General features: G+C 32.8%; 1 pseudogene; it reads right to left on the reverse strand.

Moving 5' to 3' along the window:
* Positions 1-343: 343 nt before the first annotated feature.
* LOC131653325 (uncharacterized) lies at positions 344-3,480 on the reverse strand (annotated as a pseudogene).
* Positions 3,481-23,161: the final 19,681 nt, after the last annotated feature.

Consider the following 23,161-nt stretch of genomic DNA (forward strand, 5'->3'; position numbering starts at 1 on the left):
AATTTGAGAAAGACATGATCTAGAACCAAGCAACAACACTATCTGTAGACAGAAATCAACATACACCGCCAATATAAAAAATCTGATGCAGTATTACAGTTTGATGACGGGTCGTGTAGAAAACCGTTTGAAAAACAAAAAAACAAAAATGAGACCACATCCAATTGGACAAATTATCTTTCAAACTTAATTTTTTAGACAAAATTTTGAACATATACCTTTAAGATAAATTGTTAATTAATATTTTTCTTATAAATAAATATAATGCAATGAAGTTTTTTTGGGGGAGCCATGGCTCCTATCTATGGTGAAGAATCTCAGCAACTCTGTTCGGCCTTTTACATATATACAATCATTTACATATATTCATATATTTCTAGTTTCTAGTCATTTGCTTTGTGGACAACAGAGTGGTAAAAATTTCAAGAAACATTAATCAGTTATTTGTGTGAACTCTAGTGCATTGGCATCAGGATCACGAGTAAAGATTGCCGGTCTTCCTGAACGGCTAAGTGTGTAGGGTAAACCTACAAACAAAATTGAAAAACCACATAGAAAATGACATAAAATAGAGAAGAATCTCAAGTTATGTTAAGTTCAATATAACTCTAGATTAAGGAAAGGGGAAAAAAAGAAGGAAATACCAGCTTTATCGAGAATCGCTTTGAGCTTGGAAACATCTCGAATTGCAATACAAGTGTGACGATCTCGACCACCGTGTTGAGGTCGTCCAGTTAGAGGGTCGGGATTTGGAAGTTTGAATCATTTCAGACCCTACCCATAACCAAGCACCCCTGTATTAGTTTATCTTAAAACCTATGTATATTTCATTAAGTTGTTATCAGTCAATATAGTTTTTCTAGCAAGAACACAGAAAAATGCTATTTAGTTTCAAGAGCTGCAGGGTTCTTACCTAGAATGTTTTGTAATACGAAAGGTCCTAAAAGACGAAATATGTATATATGTACGATAGCAATACGAAATATGTATATATAAATATTTCGTATTTCGTAATGAATTTTTCTTATATACAGGGCATCTAAACTATGTCATTGTATTGCTAACGTACATATATACATATTTCGTATTGAATTTTAAAATGCAAGTTTTATTTTCTTCATGTTGTATGAATTGGTATGATTGACAAATATAATTCATTTGAATTGATCCCTGTTTGTTGTATTCCAAATATTAAAAGACTAATATTCAAATTACTATGATGTCATATAAATGGTATTAATGAAAAATGGTACTGTATGTATTAGTTTGGTAATTACAATTTTATAAATTGAGCAATTTCGATTAAAAGTGTTAACAATAATATATTATTATAAATTGTACACAGTGAATATATAAATTATATAATAACACTATTGTATTTTCAATTATATAAATTGTAAATTAATTTGGATTTTATGAAGTTACATGTTTATATTCAAAGAAACTTATTATTATAAGTTATATAAAGATTATCTAAAGATAGATCATGATTTATATAAACCTCTAAATTTAGAGTCTAATGTAACAATTGAATCATGAGATGTGGAATTTTGAAAATCTTCACGGAGGATAAGGAATTCGAGATTTCCGCAAATTAAGAACCTCGTGAGGAAGGTTCTTCACGGTTTATTGAAACATAAACCGAAAGTTCGTCAATAATTGTTGAAAAGCAATCTGAACTTAGAATAAGCAAAAGTCTAAAAGGCTAAGGTTTTATGACCGAACAAAATCGATTGTTGACATATTTCTTTTATCTAATAGAAGAAAAATAGTGAGAATTTTGTTCGTAGTATTTTTATTATTCTTCAAGTGGAAGATGATCCTAAGAATTACAATGAAGAAGTAACTTCAAGGGACTTCTCTTGGAATGATGTTATCCAAGACGAAATGGATTCAATAATGTCAAACCATACTTGGAACTTATCGATCTACTTAAAAGATAAAGATCCAGTGGATGCAAATGGATGTTTAGAAGAAAGTATCTTAGTGATGGTACATTAAACATCTACAAGGATTTATTAGTAACCAAGGGTTTTAGACAAAAGAAAGATGTTGATTATTTTGACACATATGCACTAGAAGCAGGCATAATGAAAATTATAGTTTTGTTTGCATTAGCTTCATCAAATAGATGTCAAAACGAAATCCCTAAATAGAGATCTCGATGAGGAGATTTACATGGAAAACCAGAAAGTTATGTGCTTCGTGGTAATGAACAAAAGTGTGCAAGTTTGTTTGACTTTGTCATTGTAAGATTCTACGGTTAAGGAGGAAACACGTAAATTAAAGGGGAGACACACAAGTTAGGGGGAGAATTTTTTAAACTTATCAAAACAAGAATTCAAAGAGTTTGTCATCATCAAAAAAGGGGGAGATTGTGAAGAATATATCTTATATTTAGTTTTGATGAAGACAAAGGTTATCAAAGAAGAAAATGATCAAAAGTGTCATGCACATCAATGATGTAGTTGATCAAGAAGGTTGAACATAGAAGTTCAAGAGAAGATTTGAGAGAAGTGAACATAACTAAGGTACTCATTGCAATTCATACTATTTATTTTAAATTGCTCATAATTTTATCTCTCACTTCATCTAAAAACCTTCTTGCATCATCATGCATGATTATCAAAAAATCTTCTTCATCTAATTCTTGTGACAAGTGTTTGTACACAAAGTTGTGTGAGAACATTGTGATTTTCTTGTCTCCATGTTGATTATATGTTGATCATTATCAACGAGATGAATGGAACTTTAGAAACAAAGAGGTTTCTAGATTCGACATTCAAGATGAAAAGATCTTGAAACGATAGACACCATTTTCGATTAAAGTAAAGCGAAATAGTGGGGGTTAAAAACATATTGAGAAAACTTCCAAATTCAAGATGAAAGATCTTGGACTAGTTGACACTCTTTTGGGGATCAAAATAACGCGAAAATAGTGGGGGTTGTGAATTTAGTCAAATGCACTTTGTTGAGAAATTTCTTGATAAGTTCAAACTGTCACGTTTCAAAAAGTGAATATTCAATTTGATCTTAGTGTCAAAATGATGATGGAAGAGTTATGGCTATATTAGAATACACAAGTGAAATTGGTTTTCTAATGCAATGTACTATATGCGATATAGCAGTTGCAAATAGTAAATGAGTAGATAGCAATCTAAATGGTGAGCATTGGAAGGTCATCACAAGGATTTTCGATCACAAATTTTTTGACTATTTCTTAAAAACCAAATCTTGACCTCCATTATGGTAGGTTTCCTACCATATTAGAAGGATATACCAATATGAGTTGGATATCAAGTGTTGGAGATCATATATTTACATCTAAGTGGATATTTACACTAGTTGGGGGTGAGATTTCTTGGAAGAGCAAGAAACAAAGATACAACACTCTCTTGACCATGGATCCATAGTATGTGGATCTCGCTTCCACTGGTCAAGAATTTGAATGGTTGAAGGACCTTCTGTTGGAAGTTCCATTGGCTAAAGACAATGTTTCAAAGGTGTTGATACAATGTGATAGTCAAGCCAATTTATCAAGAGAATTCAGATATGTGTAAAATGAGAAGTCTGGGCACTGAGGCCTTAGACATTCTTTCATGAGAAAATTGATTAAAGATGTAATCATTTCATTCACATATATACGATCGATCTATAATTTTGAATGATTCACTTACTAAACTACTAGCCAGGGATTTAGTAAAGACAACCTCAAGAGGTGTGAGGTTGAAACTCCTTGAATAAGTGTTCCAACAATGATAGCAACCCAATATGAAGTTAATACATCTTAACCTAAGATTCAATGGGTAACAACAAGTCGTTGATTTGGAAGTTGGTGCAACATTTTGTGACAATGTTGACTATTACATAATTGAGGGTTGAGTTTTTTTTTTAAACTCTTAATGAAGTTCTATATCTAGGAGGATATGTATCTCAAGAAATAGATACAAATTGAACTTCACCTATATGAATTTTGAGATGGTGTCGTCTTAAAGTGAGAGTTGGAGTTTCTCTCATGAAAAATTCATGAAAACAGGAAAAGCATATGGCCATAAATAGTGCTAGGCGAGATATGTAGGCGAAGAACCTTTAAAGAGTGTGTGTATAGTAACGCCGGTCTGATCACATGGGATAACGGTTCAAAGCATAGCTACCTAACGTTCCGATTAGGCTTTGCGTTGTCTTTACTAAGGTTAAGTTCAAATCGAAAGATACCTAACTGTATTAGCACTCTTTTGCTTTCTATATTCTGGAATTATACTTGTCATTATTAGAACAAGTGGGGGGTTGTTATAAATTATTAATAATAATTAATTATATGATTGTTGTTCAAAAATGACAAGAGAAGTGGATTTGAAAAATGGCAACACTTCATAAAGAGTTGTAGAATGAAACCATGCAACTTTTTTAGTGTGTTGTTATAGGCCAATCATTGTGACTTTTGGTAAAAGGCATTGTTTCACCAAGGGTCGCTACCTTGTGAAACAATACCAGTGTGGCCTATAAATAATTCATTATGAATTCATAAAAATATATAACACAAATATTCAAATCCTCTAGAATAATTTCAGAGCACTCTTCGCTACATTCGAGTTTTCGCCGGTCTTGCACAAACTCGAGAAGGATGAATTATCCTGGGTATTCCTGCGTAGAAACTCCAAGACAAATTGGGAGTGCTTGAAATACTATAAGGAAAGTGTTTCGTACACGATTCTAGCCTCGATTCCATTCGGTTTAAATTAATTTTCTAACAAGTGAAACACTATTATAGAACGCTTTTTTCTTTTACATGTGCCAAAATATAATTAATTTTGTTAAAACAAAAAAAAATTGTATTTAATTAGTTATTACTAAAATAGTATTTTAGATATTGCTGTTGGAAATTTTCTTAACGGAAGCCTACCTTTAAAATCCATGAATTTTTAATGAGAAGAAGATGATCTTGATAGGAAAATGACCTTTCTTAATTCCTTAGTTTCTCTTTCAATGGGATAAAGAGAATAAATATTCTATGATATTTTTCTAGTGTCTACAATTGAGGATCATAACCCCTTATTTATAAGAATCACATGCCCTTTCATGAAGTGTCATGTTATTCAAGTTTAGAATCTCATGCCCTTCCATGAAGGATCATGATTATTCAAGGTTTCTTATTCCAATTTTACCCATCACAAAAAATAGAAATAAGACTTTTGGTATCTACACAATATTTTTCATGACAATTATATCCTTAGCCATAAACTTTACATTAAATAGATCACTTTAATTTGGCTAATTAAATAATGGTCCTAACACATTAATTTATTACATGTATGACCCAAAAATTCTAACAATCTCCCACTGGTCATATATGTATGTATCCTTATAAATGTGTTAAACTTTATGAGCTCAAAATTTTTATTATAAATATTGGACATATCCTCATCTTGTCCATTAATTACATCAATATATAGGACCAAAGCGGTTTTCATTATATCAGTCATAATTAAACCCATCAATGATCACAAATATAAATACAACTAAATGACATAGATTAATCATGAAATATGTAGCATGAAAATCATATGAAGGTGATCAATACATGTCAATTTTCAACTGGTCCTCCTTACTTTAATGAAATCAATATTATCATACAAAGTGCAATAAACTGAATAACTAAACTTTATTTCTGATCAGAACATAATAAAATATATGAGTATGTATATATATACTATCAAAACATGGAACATAACTGATAACAATGACTAACTCCCACTAAACCAAAGAATCCTCTAATTCTATAACACTCATGTGAGCAGTTTGCTCATGAAAGACCTTGGGTGGAAGCCCTTTTGTCATAGGGTCCGCTATCATGGAGTTTGTCCTTAAATGTTCTATAAAAATTTGTCCATTTTGTACTCTCTCCTTTTGCCAATTATAGTTTATCTCAAATTGACCAAATTGTGCAAGAAGAGATATTAACACCAAATGCACGAGTAAGTCATCCGACAACTCAAGCTTTTGTGCCTTAGGTTTGTTGGAAGCAATATTAGACATTTCCATAATATACTTTCTTATGTTTCTTTTGCCTTTATACTTTATAGAAACCAAGCTTTGAAGAAGTGTATTTGTTTCCACTTTATCGCTTTTAGCAAAGTGTTTTTCAATTTCTGCAATGAAATCTTTAGCATTTGTTATTTCTTTAGATATAGTATCCTTGAATGCCTCTGGAACGCCGCACTTTATGATCATAAGACTCATGCGATTAGAGCGATTCCACTTCTCATAATTCTCCTTTCATTAAAGATACTGAAGTCTATAGGAGACGGGCTGATTTATCATTAATGCAAGGTCAAGATTCATGCAGCCAAAAACAATTAAAATGATTTCCTTCTAGTCCTTAAAGTTGACACCATTAAGAACCAGAACTTTACGATTTGAAATCAATCTTAAATAAACTCAAATAATATATGTTCAAATAATGTCATAACCCATCTCAAGATATATAGTGCACCATCAATATCAAGTCTTTGGACAACAATATTAATTGCTAGTGATACTCTTGTCATAACGATCCAACATTGATAATAAAACATGTCAAATAATAAATCCCTCTTTGGATTGATTTATCATTCACATGTGAAGCCTTTCAAGTGTGTGTGTGTGTGTGTGTGTGTGTGTGTATAATCATGTCAAATATCAATTTTCCTTTGGACCAACTAATACACACATAGAAACATACACACTAACATTCAACATTTCTCATGATCAAATCTATAAAAGAATGGTCACTTTGGTGATTTCTAGTCTCAATAGAATCATTTAAAATATCAAGTCTTTAAATTATAATTATGGCAAATTGAATTAAATTTATTTATTTATTTGAAATGGAATGTAACATCACGTGCATAAGGTGAACATGTTAAACTTTCACACACCCGTTCATAATAATAAAGTTGCACTAATCATAATGATAACGTTCATAATGACACCCGTTCATAATGATGTCACGTTGCATACATACATTCAGGAAAATGAGTGTGTATGCAATAATTGATAAGAAATTTTAAAGTTTCAAAATTATTTCCTTTATATATTCTTCAACCAAATTAAAAAGTTAATATAAATTTAGAAGAAAAAAATATTAATTTTGAAATTCTAATTTTAAGAATTATCAAAATTCACACAGGAATCAAGTATGGGTGGCTCTGATACCACTTGTTGGAAATTTTCTTAATTAATTAAAACTTTATGAACCCATACTTAATTCAAGATGAAATAGAAAGCGGAAGCGTACCTTTAAAATCCATGAATTTTTAATGAGAAGAAGATGATCTTGATAGGAATATGACCTTTCAATTGTAGATTCCTTAATTCCTTAGTTTCTTTTTCAATGGGATAAAGAGAATAAATATTCTATGATATTTTTCTAGTGTCTACAATTGGGGACCATAACCCCTTATTTATAAGAATCACATGCCCTTTCATGAAGAGTCATGTTTATTCAAGTTTAGAATCTCATGCCCTTCCATGAAGGATCATGATTATTCAAGGTTTCTTATTCCAATTTTACCCATCACAAAAAATAAAAATAAGACTTTTGGTATCTACACAATATTTTTCATGACAATTACATCCTTAGCCATAAACTTTACATTAAATAGATCACTTTAATTTGGCTAATTAAATAATGGTCCTAACACATTAATTTATTACATGTATGACCCAAAAATTCTAACAATTGCAACTTTTTGCTATAATTTTTCTTTAGGGATATGTTTGGATTGATGGAAAGGGATGGAGTGGAGTGGAAGAAAGTCATTTTCTATTGTTTGGTTTTATAAAAAAAAATGAATGGAATGGAATGGTATGTGATGGAACCAATTCAATCCAATACCACTATTTTAACCAATTTTTATTCCCCCAAATTGGGGTGTATTCAATGGAATGAAATCAATTAACTAACCAATTACAATTTTGTCCTCCCAATTCTACTTTCTTTAACCATTCTACGCTTTATTCTTTCAATTTTTTAGAAATTAGGTATGATATTGTTTTATCTTGATTTATATATACTTTTATATGAAATACTTCAAGATACATTTTTTATTTATTCTATTTTATGTTGTTGTGCACTATAGAATTGAAAGGTTCTGCTATAGATGAAATTTTTAAAGCCGAAAATATTTTGTTAAACAAAAATTTCAGATGATAAAAAGAACTATATATGTCTAACATAAAAATGATAACGTTCAATAATTGATACTTCTATTCATTCTACTAATTCAATAACATATAAGCTAATTCATTACTATATATTTTGAAGGAAAGGGTAAAAATGGAATTAAAAAATTATAATGCTTTCCGCTCCGTCCAATTTTCAAACAGTGGAATGGGATATTAGTTTCGTTCCATCGTAAAATACCCAAACAATGAAATGAAATTTATATTCCGCTCCGCTCCATTTTATTCCATTCCGCTCTACTCCGTTCCGTTACTTTTAAAATATCCAAACATAGCCTAGATATCAAATTTGCTAATATCTATAGGAATCGAATCAAAATATGTGAGGATATTACTATTGAGGCCTAAATTTGCCATAAAGTTTGTATAAAAGGTATCCTCTCTATAAATGTGAGAAATATAAAGATGTTTATTGACAAATAAGACTATACATTTGAACCAAACTACTTTGACTTGACAAGGGATCAAAGACGGCTTGAGAAAAACTTGCACAACATCGGACAAATCTGTTTCTATCCATAACTACATCATCCAAAAGTAACATATAATACCACAAATCAAAGTAATCAAGTAAAAACTCTTGAACCTCCAATTGCTCAAACAAAGAATATGGTTCAAAAGCAAGTTAGAAAAAGTACATAAGTCGATAACCTACCAATATGTCATTTCCAAGAAAGAAAATGGTTTTATCTTCCATGTCCTTTTTTATTTATTAATATAACTATAAAAATGAAGTCATTCCGAGATTTCTAGATAGTCCACACCACCGAATGTCAAATCATAGCAAGACTACCTCTAACTCTATTCAAATCCCCTGTGGAAGAAAAGAATCTCAAAAAGTGAGGTAATATCTCTCGGCAAGATAATATACCTCTTCAGCCATCAAGAAATCCTATACCACAAGTTTTCCACCATATTATAGATACTAAACAAGTCATAGAAAAATTCTACATGTCTAGCACACAACCCAAAAGAAAGACTATCAAGGTAAAGCATGACGCATCTCTTAAACAAATTATTTCTTGTTGAGATGTTGTCTTAGAGGAGTTGCCAAAGAAGAGCACAAATTTTGAAGGAGCCCGACTGCACCAAATACAAGTTATAATTTTTTTCAACCTATTAATGAAGGTATTAGTAACAAAAATTCCCCTAAAATGAATTGTAGGCGAATGAAACTGAGTATACACCATCTTTCTCATTAAACCAGCACAAACAATATCTATCCAAATAAAAGATAGTTACTTAAATAGCCAAAAGAAGTTCTTCGACCAAGTCTTGCTCATAGAAAATAACATCTCCTCCCAAACCATAGCCTCTTCCTCCCAGAAACCTACCTCCCACACACCTTCTTTTTTGTTGATTAGAAATAGGATAAAGCAAATGGAGCATGACTTCGAGAGGAACATTCTCAACCCACAGGTCATTCTAGAAAATAGAAAGCGTGCCAACCCCACATTACACATCAGAACTTCCATAAACCAATTAGAAGTAGCATTATATTTAAAGTCTAAAAAAGATATTAATCTCCACCAAATAGAAGAAGACCGTAGACTAGATGTGCCATATGAAAAAAGAAATAGACTGATCCTCATATTTAGCATACAAGATATCCATCTATAGACAAGAAGCTTACAAGACCAACCTCCATCATCATTTACCTAGCAAAGCTAGGTTAACTAAGTAGAGATTGTGAACACCAAGACCATTTCTCTATTTGGGTTTGAAGACATCTGACCATCTAACCATCTAACCCAATGAATCATAACATTATCATTAACCACACCCCACAAGAATCTCATATGAATCTTAACTAGTCTCTTCCACACCTCCAACATAATATATTTTTATATTGTCAAAAAATTACGAACAACTAATATGTTATGTGAAGTGAGATAATTGTTTTCAATAAAATATTGTATTTTAAGTTTTATTAAAAACCTCATCCATGTAGAAAATCTTCTTCCAAAACCGTGCACGACCGAGAGCCAAATTTATTCTGTGGCTTATCTTGAAAGGGAGATTGCCCACGAAGGAAAGACTTGCAAGATTCGGTTTTATTAATGATGTAACATGCTGTTTTTGCGACCAAACCGAAACGTTGGACCATCTGTTCTATGCTTGCAGGTGGACATCTAGCATATGGAAAGAGATGTTGGAATGGAATGGATATATGAGGAATATTCGACACTGGCCACAAGAGCAGACTTGGATGATTCAAGAAATGGGAAAGAAAGGCTGGCGAAGGGAGATACTCAAAGTAACATTGTCGGAGACCGTTTACCAAATCTGGCTGAGTAGGAATGAGGCTGCTTTCCATAACATTCTGCCCAGAAGTGATATCACTAGAACCATACAAGATAGAATTGTGCATCGATGCCTACCTCATAGAAATTTATATACTCATGTATCTGGAATGCTGTGAGCATTAGTTGTAGGTGTGGTTGTCGTTTTTTTTACCTCCCCGTTTCACTTGGGAGGATGGCACGCTAGACCCTTCACGCGAAATTTGGAAGGAGAATGCGCCCGTGGTGGGATGAATTTTATTTCAGTTCTTCCTACGATATCACACGAACTTTCTTATTTGTCCTACGAGTAGGAAAGGGAAAAAAAGATCTCAACTAAACCCTAAGAGTTTGCTAAGTGTGGGGATTTCACCTAGACTAGAAATTCTGGAGTCCGGGGGGTCGGTTATACATAGGGAAGTGTTTAAACACCCTACATATCTGTAGTACTCTACAGGAACCTTCTCTGTGTCATTTGTGTTTGTGTTTGCTAATGATTGATTGGGAAAGTTTCTCCTTTGTGTTAGGAGAAGGAATTGAATTGAATAAAAGAAAGACAGACTGACAGACTGACTATTTTTGGTATTTTATTAGCTCGCTGAGATTCCTTGTGAACCTCATGCCTACATATCCCTAATGGAAGTCAGAGCTTAATGTAGTTCGAGGAACTAATTAATTATTAATTATTTTTGGGTGCCTTGCTTGAAGTTCAAGGTTGAAGCTTGAATTAAATCTCTGTTTACAGTAAAGAGACATGAAGTCATCTTTATAGAGAGGTATTTCTACTATTCCACCACAAACATTTTAAAAGAGTGACAGAATAACTGAATTCATTTCATTCAAGAGGGGGACCTTACTTGTGTATGTGCAAGTATACCAGTCAAATGCCTCTTAAATGAAAGAAAGATGCTCATCCAAATTAGGGAAAGTTACCACATGTCTGGGTTTTACTGCCAGCTCATGCCTTTCAAAATCCTAAATGGGAGACTTGATTAAAATGAAATGTAATGTTTGTTTGTTTGAATGTGGTGAGATAGAGGAAAGATCTCTCTATAGAGATAAGCTATGTCTATCTACTGTATAAAAGATTTGATTTTTAACTGGCTTGTATGAGGCCCAAGCTTGAGGCTTTTTGATTAATGTATTATTTATTGACTCTGGGAGATGACTCCACTGGGGGTTAATTTACAAGGGATTTTTATGTTCTGTACAAAGCCCAGAATTGAGGCTGACTCTACTTGGGGAGTGTTTATTTTGATGGATTTTATTTGGTGTTCTGTACAAAGCCCAGAATTGAGGCTGACTCTAACTAAGGGAAATATTATTTTCTGCCTTGTATGAAGCCCAAGGTTGTGGCGGACTCTTAAATAAACTGAGTATGGATGACTCTATGGGAAAAGATCCTAGATGTTAGGAATCTTTGACACACGACATATGGTTTATCTGCCTTGTACAAAGCCCAAGGTTGTGGCTACCTGAATGATGAAGGACTCACTAGGGGAGACTCTATTATCTGCCTTGTACAATGCCCAAGGTTGAGGCTGACTATTAACAGGGGAGTTTTATTGTTTTGGTGCCTTGTATGAAGCCCAAGGTTGAGGCTAACTATTTTTGTTGGATTTTGACTCTATTGAAGGATTTATTTATTAAAAGACTGATTTTTTTTTGGAAGCTAACCCTTTCCAGGGATTTTGACTCAGCTGGTGAAATTGTCTGTTAAAAGACTGATTTTTTGTCATGTTTTTGGAGGCTGACCCTTTCCAGGGGTTTTGACTCTTTTGGGGAAATTATCTCCTAAGAGAAATGAATCTTTGGTTTTTTTGAAGAAGTGATTTTGGAGGCTAACCCTTTCCAAGGGTTTTTGTTGAAAATGAAAGAATGATTTTGGAGGCTAACCCTTTCCAGGGGTTTTTGTTAAAATGAAAGAATGTGTGGAGGCTAACCCTTTCCAGGGGTTTTGTTAAAAATGAATGGCAGAAAGATTATCTAGTGAGACTTCTTGTTTAAAGCCCAAGATGAAGGCTGACTCTTGCTGAGGATAAGCAAACATGGATCCTAGACTCTGCTAAGGAAGATTGATGAAGATAAGGGTGACAGAGACTGTCCATGTCTCTCATTCCAAAAGGTGTACTCAATGTAAAATTGAGACAAACTTAGCTTGTTTAAAGTTTGGTTTAAATTGGAAGAAACTCATCAGGGTATGTTAAAAGGTGACTAAAGACCTGTTCCTATGTTTGTAAGAAACCTGATGGGTCCTTGTATACAAGCTCAAGAGGAAGCTGGAAATGCTTTTAAGAAGCCTGTGGGTCCTTGTACAAAGCCCAAGAGGAGGCTAATCGAGGGTCATCGAGGGTCCTTGTTATAGCACAAGAGAAAGCTATGTAGTTTTGAACTTATTTTGGCTTTAAGCAAATGGGTAAGAGGTTTCACCGGGAATAATTCCTCTTTGAGTGGATGTGTCCTATTTTTTGGATTCTAAGGTTTTTGCCAAGATGTTTCACTGGGAATAATTCATCTTGGGGGTTTGAACTACAGATCTCTAATTAGGAAAGAGCCTTCACCGGGAAGACATTCTCAATCCTAGGTCATATTCCTATAATATATATATAGTTTAACTGTCCTAGGGTTTACACTCAAACATAGTTCTAAACAAATATATGCACAATTTATATTTGACAGTAATTTAAATAAAGGCTGTAAATTGAAAGCTTGTAAAGCCTAACCTGGATGGAGTGGAGGCCTTTGAAGAAGTATGTACAAAGCCTTACCAGCAATTGATGGATAACAGTTGAATATATATATATGATAAACAGTTAATGGTTTTTGAAAACAGAAGAAGTGAAGATGGACAAAGGTCACATAGGTATCTGAAGAGTTTCACCGGGAATAATGCCCTTCAAATACCAGAAGAATATTTTGAAAACAGAAAGGAGATTTTGAAAATACAGTTTTTGAAAACAAACTATGAAAAGAAAAAGGTGTTGGGACTTACACTCTATTAGAGGCCCACTTAAAAAATGATTTACTGTTTATGAGAAACAGTTGAAAATGATTGGAATGATATAAGGTTTTGTTGTTTGAAAACCTTAATCGTCTGTTTGATCGGAGATTGAAAACAGTTTTGCAAATTGACAAAAGTCAACTTAATTAAGGCAAAGATGAAATCTATACCTAATTAAGACCTAAATAATTAGGGTTTTATCATAAAATTATTCACAAAGTAATTAGGTTAAAACAAAATGAAAATATATATTTTAAAGTATTTAAGAAAACATTTAAAACATACTATTTTAAACCTAATTAAAATACATGAAATAAATAATATTTTTATGATTTTTTTGATTATTCACAAAATAGATATATTAAATAACAAGTGTGTGAAAAATGAGGTGAAAATGGATATTTTTGATAGGTTAAATAATTGTGTGAAGTTTGTGAATTAAACAAAGAAAAATAGTGGTAAAAAATTGGGTTTTGTCTCCTCCAAGGTTTGAACACACGCCCTCTAAGTCACCAGCTCAAAATAACACCACTGAGCCAACGCGCGCTTGGTGATTATAACACACACCCATTTGGTTATGTTTCAAAACAAGTGGTAAATCATTGAAAAATAAAAAATCAAAAAGTCTGGGGCGAGGGGGATTCGAACCCCAGACTTGAGGCATGAGGAGACTAAGGGCATATGTGAGGCCACTAGGGCAAACGATGAATTCGTTTGTAAAACGCATACCATTCAAAATAAAATAAACCTAGCCCATGGATTTGAATTTCGCGCGCCACCATAGTCATCTTCTTCCTCGAGCTCAAAGATTTTCAAATTTCTAACTCTCTGGTTTCTCAACTAAATGGCATGATGTAAACATCAATCTTGCTCTAAATTTCCTCACGAACCCAGATATGTAACTAACATTTATTTATATTAACTATAGCTACCTAATTTCTCAGAGAACTCTAAGAACACATGAACCCTAAATTTAAAATTAAATGACAAACAAGATGAATAAATGAATGATGATAAAGGGTTTTCAATCCTCTGATGATGCTGAACAAGATAGAATCGAGCTTTATCACAAAGAGTACTTAAATTAAAGAGATAGAGTTCAGAAACTTACCTCTGAAAATGGAGGTCGTGAGGATGATAGAGAGCACCTGGGCTTGTATGAATGATCCCAAAAGCTTCCTTGGGACTCAATGATGCTAACTGAATGCTTATTGTAACTTCAATTCTCCTGAATTGCTCTATGGACCTTCCTCGATTTGAGCTTCAAGTGGACATGGAGAGTGATGAATCTTGAGTTACATATGAGCTGCAGCCATTTGAACAGCTTCACTATGACCTGAGGAACACGTCTGGATGCTTGGCTTTGTTGGAAACCTTCTGAATTACAGAAGTGATCCAGGTGCTTGGATCACCTCAAATGAACCCCTTTGAGATGTTAGAATGCTTACTTTCCAAAGATAAGCTCTGGTTTGAAGAAAACGATTCTTCTTGCCAAAGAACTTTGAAAAACCATAAGCATGAGAAGAGAAAGAGAAAGCAAGGAATATGGTTGCTTTGGTGTGTTTTCTGAATGAGAAAGAGCCCTCTATTTATAGGCAATTGATTCAGAGCAATTGTGTATAGTGAGCTTGCTTAGTGAAGTGAGTTTGGTTTCTTAGCCATGAAGAAATTTCAAGGAATATCCAAGAGTGATCATTGCAATTTCGAGCCAGCCCCCCCATCCATTGATCCTATCTGATCTTAGGGAACATTTCTGATGCAGAGTGAGTTCTAATTGGTTGGTGAGAAGATTCCTTGGGTGATTCATCAATTTGCCATAAATTCCCAAATGTAATCATTACATAATCACATGTTCTTGTTTTGGGAATCTTCCTCAATTCTCATGTCATGGTGGAAATGAATGCATGGCATGTTTTCAGATGTGTTATGGGTCGTGTAGCATCCATAAGTGAGGTCATGTGCACAAAATTGCAAAGTTCAAAAATGATGCATGACCTATAATTTTACTTCATGGTGCCAACTTTGAACAAGCATAACTCTTAGCTCAAAATGAATTTGGGGAAGGTTGAGCACAATTTGGAAAGCCCTAAACATCTACTTCAAATCATTAGTTTATGGTTTCTTCAGAATCATTTGGGAAAATTGTGAAAAATGAGCCCAAAGTTGGATGAAAACTAGGTTAAAAACACTTAGAAAAATTTCTAAGTTTTTATAACCTAAGGCTTCAAAATTCCAAAACTCTTAAATGGTTGATCTTTTGAAAAAAGTTCCTATGTAAGATGTTGTTTTATTTTGCAAGATCTACAACTTTTATGTTGGAAGTTTTTTGAGTTGTGTAGGTGAAATTTTGAGTTCCCACAATGCCCTCAGAAACCCTAATTCCCGACTTTTCGCTCCTTGATGATTCTTCTTGAATTTCTTTGGTCAAATGACTTTAATATCCATATATTGATGATTTTGATCTTTGAAAGTCATGGTTTGACAAAAAATCTTAAAAGTCAAAGGTGATCCCATACAGTTGACTTTTTCCAGATAAAGTGAGATTTTGGACTTTTGTGTGGAATTAAGATCTTCTCCTCAAATGAGTGATGTAAATGGGTTATATTGAGGTAGTAGAGGTTCTTGAATCATGTCTTGAGTTTTGGATCCATGCCCTGATTAAAAGTCAACTATCCAGATGAATTAGGTTAAAAACCCTAATTGTCGACCAGATGAAAATTGGTGACTGTGGATCTTGAATTGAGGTGTGATGTCCAGTGGATCTTATTGTATGGATCATTTGAAGATGATTTAAGTCTTTAATAGATGTCTTGGAGCTTTTTAGGGTTTCCCAAAGGTGATCCCTGATTTCAGTCCTTGATAGGCTCAAAAACCCTAGTCTGGTGACCTGAGTAAACCTGTACTCAAATGACTGGGTGTCTAATCAATCATAGGTGAATATAAAAGTGAAGCTTTTGAGTCCTATGATTGTGTTAGAGACCAATCCTTCTATTGATTGATCCTTTGCCTGAGTTTTCTTGTCTTTGAACATCCTTGATTAAATGCCAAATGAAGAAGTGACTGCTCTGGGTACTTGCTTTGACCTGATGAAAATCCTGAAGATATGTCATCTCAGGGGGGTCAAAAGTTAGGGTATGACAGATGCCCCTATTTAAGTTTCTTTTATCCGGAGGGAGAGAGATTGATATCTCGATCTCTCCTGCGTGAAAGAGACTTAAATATCAAAGAATGCCCGAATTTTGGGCGCTCCTGAGATGTTGTAATTGATAAAATCCTTGCATGACTTGATCCCGTTGTCGCACTTGGCGGGGGATGAGGAGACAAACTCCTGTAGGAATACGTCATGTGGATTCTGGTGAATGGATGGCAATGTAGGATGCGCAATCCATCTTCTTTAACTAAGTGTTGACACTTAGAAAAAGGCAAGCAACCTCCCCTTGTTTCGGATGTCTGCATCTCGAAACTGGTCTATGCCAGGGAATCAACAAACTGTTTTCCTAAGAGGAAAAATTGCCATTTGTCGACTCATGTCGGGGAATCAATAAACTGTTTTTCTTAAGAGGAAAACTGCCATTTGTCGACTCTGAGGGGAATTAACAAACTGTTTTCCTAGGAGGAAAACTGTCATTTGTCAACTCTGAAGGGGATGAAACATCCCAGAAACAGACAAACTGTTTAAAGAAACTGCCATTTGTCGATCTCTTGAATGTTTAACAGACAAACTGTCTTTCCTTGGGGAAAGACTGCCATTTGCCAATTGCTAGGGGAACAAACTGTCTTCTACTGGGAGAGACTGCCATTTGTTGATCCTGTCGTGAAAGAAAGTGAGCAAACTGTCTTCTGCGGAAAGAGACTGCCATTTGCTGACTTTGTTGAGGAATCTTTAAGCGAAACGAACTGTCTTCATGAAGAAGGCTGCTATTCGTTATTTTTGTCCGAAAAAGTGAGTGAATTGTCTTTTGCCGAAAGAGACTGCCATTCACTGACTTCGCTGGGGATCATTTGTTGATCTGCTGGGGAGATTCCCAATTATTTTCTTTGACGCAGAGTGGCATCTCTTGACCCTGCTGGGGAAATACCAAACTGTTTCCTTTGACGAAGAGTGGCATCTCTTGACCCTGCTGGGGAAATACCAAACTGTTTTCCAGGAGGAAAAACTACCACTTATCAATTATGTCGGGGAATCCACACCTCTTGGAGAAGAGAACCGCTCATCGACCCTGTGGGGAATTCCAAAATGCGAAACAAACTATCTTATTTGAAGGAGATTGTCGAGCGTCGCTCTGCAGGAGATTCTCAGTTGGGGAATTCCAAAAGTGAACAAACTATCTCTTTGAGGGAGACTACCATTTGTTGACTTGCTTGGGGAATTTGGGTGTATGAACCTTCTTTATGAAGAAGAAAAACCCTTTCACAACTTTGTAGGGGAATCTTGAGTATATGCTTTAATGACTCGGGCATTCACATGATCAAAGCCTGACTCGACTATGCAGTTATAATGTATGCATGAATATTATGACAAATATAAAATGTAAAGTGAAAGTGAATAGAATTGTCGCGGATGTAAAATCCTATGATACGACTTGAATCTTGTTGATCAGAAGATGTCCTCTTCTTGTAGTTCGAACTCTGTCGGGAATACCTGGTTATCAGTTGTCCGGTGTCCGAAGTGAGTAATATGAATTGAAGTGAAGATCCGTCATCGGGAGATGTTCGCAAAGCGACCTCATGGGGAAATCTTGGTTCCCGGAGTCTCAACCGTTCTCGGAACAACTGTTTGCATTCTTCCTATTGTTTGTAAACCTTAGAAAGAAATTTCACCTTTATTTTTGCAAGTAAATTCATTTTATTTTATGAAAACATTTGTTTCAAGAAAATGACTGTTTAAACTTAAAATGCATTTCAAGAAACTGAATAAGACTAGATTTGCAAAGAAAGGCACAAGGCTCAAATTATTATATATGGAATGGTAATCAGCCAAATGCTTGATTCCATGGAATATTTACAAAGTTGGAAATTGGTAATTTTTCGGGAAAAGGGCTACGATGAAACGTGACGACCGTTATCTTTCCCTTTCACTCCGAGTTGCGCTGTATTCGTGCTTCGTAGAAGATGACCTACTGCTGATGGATACTCCGCTATGGATTTTTGAATGATCAAGTTTGTCCTGAACACAGTTACTTGCCATATATCCCTAACTTTTGCGTAAACTACCCCTTTCGGGTTTTAAGTCTGAAGGATAGAAAAACACTTAGAAAGGGGGGGTTTGAATAAGTGTAGTCTTAAAAACTTGAGCGATAAAAATAAATTGCACAGTTATTTTTATCCTGGTTCGTTGTTAACTAAACTACTCCAGTCCACCCCCACGGAGTGATTTACCTCACTTGAGGATTTAATCCACTAATCGCAACAGATTACAATGGTTTTCCACTTAGTCCGCGACTAAGTCTTCCAGAGTATCCTGATCACAACCTGATCACTCCAGGAACAATTGCTTAGACACAAGCTAAGACTTTCTTAGAGTATCCTGACCACCACGTGATCACTCTAATTACAACTGCTTAGACACAAACTAAGACTTCCTAGAGTATCCTGACCACCACGTGATCACTCTAATTACAACTGCTTAGACACAAGCTAAGACTTCCTAGAGTATCCTGATCAACACTTGATCACTCTAGTTCCTTACAACTTAATGTACTCAAAAACCCTAGTCTGGTGACCTGAGTAAACCTGTACTCAAATGACTGGGTGTCTAATCAATCATAGGTGAATATAAAAGTGAAGCTTTTGATTCCTATGATTGTGTTAGAGACCAATCCTTCTATTGATTGATCCTTTGCCTGAGTTTTCTTGTCTTTGAACATCCTTGATTAAATGCCAAATGAAGAAGTGACTGCTCTGGGTACTTGCTTTGACCTGATGAAAATCCTGAAGATATGTCATCTCAGGGGGGTCAAAAATTAGGGTATGACAGTAGGGTGTAAGTTGTTTTGTTGGTTTATTTGTTCATCTTGTAGCCTGGATCTACGGATCGGTATGTACTAAAATGTTTTTGGATGTTAATAATAAAAGTCTATTTACTCCAAAAAAAACCTCATCCATGTGCGGGCCATCTAAAATGAAAAAAAAAAACTAAATATAAATAATTACTAGACAAACACTCGCGCTATCGCACGGGTTTACTATTAATATTATTGTTAATTATTTGTAATATATATTGTATAATATTTAATAATTAAATAATTATAATAAATAATTTAATTGATAAATTTGAAATTAAAAAATATTAGTAAAACACATTTTTTATTAAATGATTAGTTGTGTTTAATATAATTAAATGAAGTGATTATATTCAATATGATTTTTAGTAAATATGTTAGCCAAATTATGCCGATGAAATTTTGCAAATTTAAAGGGAAATTTTTTCAAAAAAAATTTGACCGTATACTAGCGGAGATCCCGTCGAACTCAAAACCTTAAAAAAAGAACACTCTTAAAACACAAGTCTCCACCACTAGACCAACCATTTGTGGTTCAAAAGTTTGTTTTTTGTTAAAAACAAAAAGGTTAAATTACAGTTTTAGTCCCCCTATTTTGGCCAATTCACGAAATCAGTCCCCCTATTTATTTTTTAAACAATTTTGGTCCTCATGTCTATTTTTCGTTCAAAAAATGTTGATTTTTTCAATTTTTTGTATTCATGGGATACTTTTTGAACGAGACAGAACGTAGAGAGCGTTTTTTGGAGAATGAAAGAGATGAACGAACAAGCTGGGAGAAAAAGACGACGATCAGAGAAGACGATTAAAGTAAAAAAAACGTCGTCAATAATTAATATTTCTTATTCCAAGTCAATAAAAGTATGCGACGTATCTAAAAAATAGTACACATCAGTGTTTTTTTTAATGAAAACTGGACATGAGGACCAAAACTATTTAAATAATAAATAGGAGGATTGATTTCATGAGTTAGCCAAAATAGGAGGACTAAAACTGTAATTTTGTCAAAAAAAAAAAAACTTAGCTGGTACTTTATTTGTAATTTTTAGTGACAATTTTATCTTACATATTTTTATCTTAACTAATAGAAAATAATTGTGACATATTTTTTATGATTGAACACAAATAAGTGACCAAAATTTGCGTAATATTATTTTTTTATCAGTGATAAATATTATCCCGTAATTTTATATAAATCAGTGTCTTTTATTTTTTATATATCAATAATGACAAGTAGATGTTCTTTGATTTGTTTACACTAACCTATTTTTTCCAACTTATTTATATATTTAATGAAAAATATTTGGTTTTCATTTTTGTTTATAATTATTGATGACAAATATTTATCCTTTTTTTTTACCATTATTAAAATGTACTAAGTCAAAAATATATTCATTATCATAAAAATAATATGTATTGTATATTTTATTTTTATGGATCAATTAAATTCAGAATTATCGTTAAATTAATCAAATTGATTAACAAAAAATTCAAATAAAAATAGGTGAGTCAATAATAAAATTAAAGTGTAAACAAATTAGTTTGTTAATTATAATTATTCTCATTATTATTTCAATACATATTAATTTTTTTAATATGCAATAAAATATAATTGAGAAAAAAAAATATTAATAATAATATTTTCATACTTCATTTTCCTTCAAACTGTTTCTTATATAAAAAAAATTATAATTAATTAAATATGATTTATTACTTATTGTGTTTTAATTAAAAAAATTGTATCTTAAAAATTAAAATAATTGATTAGTATAATTATAATTTATAAAATTAATTATAATTAATTAAGTATATTTGACCAGTTTAGGATTTTATATTAAAAATTATTTAAAAAAATAGATGAACTAAAAATAAAAATTGTTACATTTAAAAGAAACAAAACGCATTTAATCTAAAATGTTAAATTAATAAAATAATGTTTTCTTCTAGCAAATTCATTTTTTCTTATAAATTATTAAGACTTTAAAATTTCATTATTATAATTATTTAATAATTTAATTTTCAATTCAAACACTCAAACATGCAATGTGAAATTTCATAAACAAAAAATAAAAACTAAAATTATAATAAAAAGTTTAGAGGGAAACGATTATTAAAAAATAGATGGACTAAAAATAAATATTAGTCTATTTAGAAGAATACAAGTATATTTAATCTAAAATATAAAATTATTAAATTAAAAATTTGATATAGATAATTTTAATCCTATTTTTATTAAAACCAATTGTTAGAACTTTAAAATATCATTATTTAATTACTTAATTTTTAATATAGTAATTTAATCTTTAATTTTAACATGTGATATTAAATTTTTGAGGTGTTAAAAAAATGAATAGCAAAAAGTTAAATGAAATAAAAAAATGATTTATTAGGCTGAAGAATAAAACAGTTGCTGAGAAGTTTTCAATGATAGAGACGATGTGATGGTGTTTCTACACAAAGAGAGATTTTCGGTTGGTACTTACAGCAAGTTGTATTCATGCAAATATAGTTTTTTCAAAGTGATCCGAAGGATCAATGATAATGCTTATGTAGTAGCTTTCCTAGAAGCCATGAATATATTCAATATCTTTAACATTGCTGACATTCATGAGTATTAAGCACATGATGCTCTTTATCAAAAAGAGAATTTAGAGTTGAGTTCTTTAGAGGTGGAAGAGATGATGTGATGTAAGAAGGTTGATTTTAATATTTAAGAAATTTTTTATTTTAATATTTAAACAATTTTATTTTATTTGTTTTATTTAAATCTGTTTTGGATAAAGGCCCATTAGAGTTTTTTGTTTTCTTTGTTTAAAGACATTTGTGTGACCATAAAGATTATCTTGATAAAATTCAAAGTTTTCTTTATTCTTTGTGGAGTTCAGAGTTTATAACCCTGTTCTTTATTCTAGATTTAGGATTTTCTATTTCGTATGACTTTCGACTGTGTCAACAATTGATTTTATTTTTTATTAAAAATAATAATAATAAAATATTAATTTCAATTGATTTTTTTAACATTGTTGGTCATTTATTTGTTATAAATATTTTATAATAAATTTATAAAATATTTATGTTATTTTTTTTACTTTAAAAGAAATAAAATATTAAATTTTATTTATTGATTAGTAATAAATATTTAGTTAGTGCCGCGAATCTTGGTGCCACCGTCGCCGTCAAACACGTTAACTCCGAGGAATGGGACTCAATCCATGAGCTCAGAAGCGTTAGGGAAGGATGAAAGGAAGGAAGATACACCAAAGCAGCCTGCTAATGGAGGATCCAACACAACGAAAGTAACCCTAAAGGAGGTGCCAACTGAGGAAGCAACCACTCCGCCACGGAAGCTATGGGTTGATGCGCTAACGGATAATCGTAACCCTAATAAGGGAATGGCGATGGAATTTGTTGCACCACAGAGAATCAATGGGGAAATTGAAGTTGCAATTGAAATCGAGGACATTGAGAATGAGGTAAACTTCTGGGCATCGTCTCTGATAATGTATGTATTAGGGGGTGAAGTTAGTATGAATGTCGTGAAACAATACATGATGAGGAACTGGAACTATGTTAAATTACTTGACATGTACTATAATGATGTGGGATACTTTATTCTGCGTTTTCATTCTTATGACGATCGAGATACTGTTATG

This window comes from Vicia villosa, linkage group LG1, assembly GCF_029867415.1.
Source record: "Vicia villosa cultivar HV-30 ecotype Madison, WI linkage group LG1, Vvil1.0, whole genome shotgun sequence".
NCBI classification, from domain to species: domain Eukaryota; kingdom Viridiplantae; phylum Streptophyta; class Magnoliopsida; order Fabales; family Fabaceae; genus Vicia; species Vicia villosa.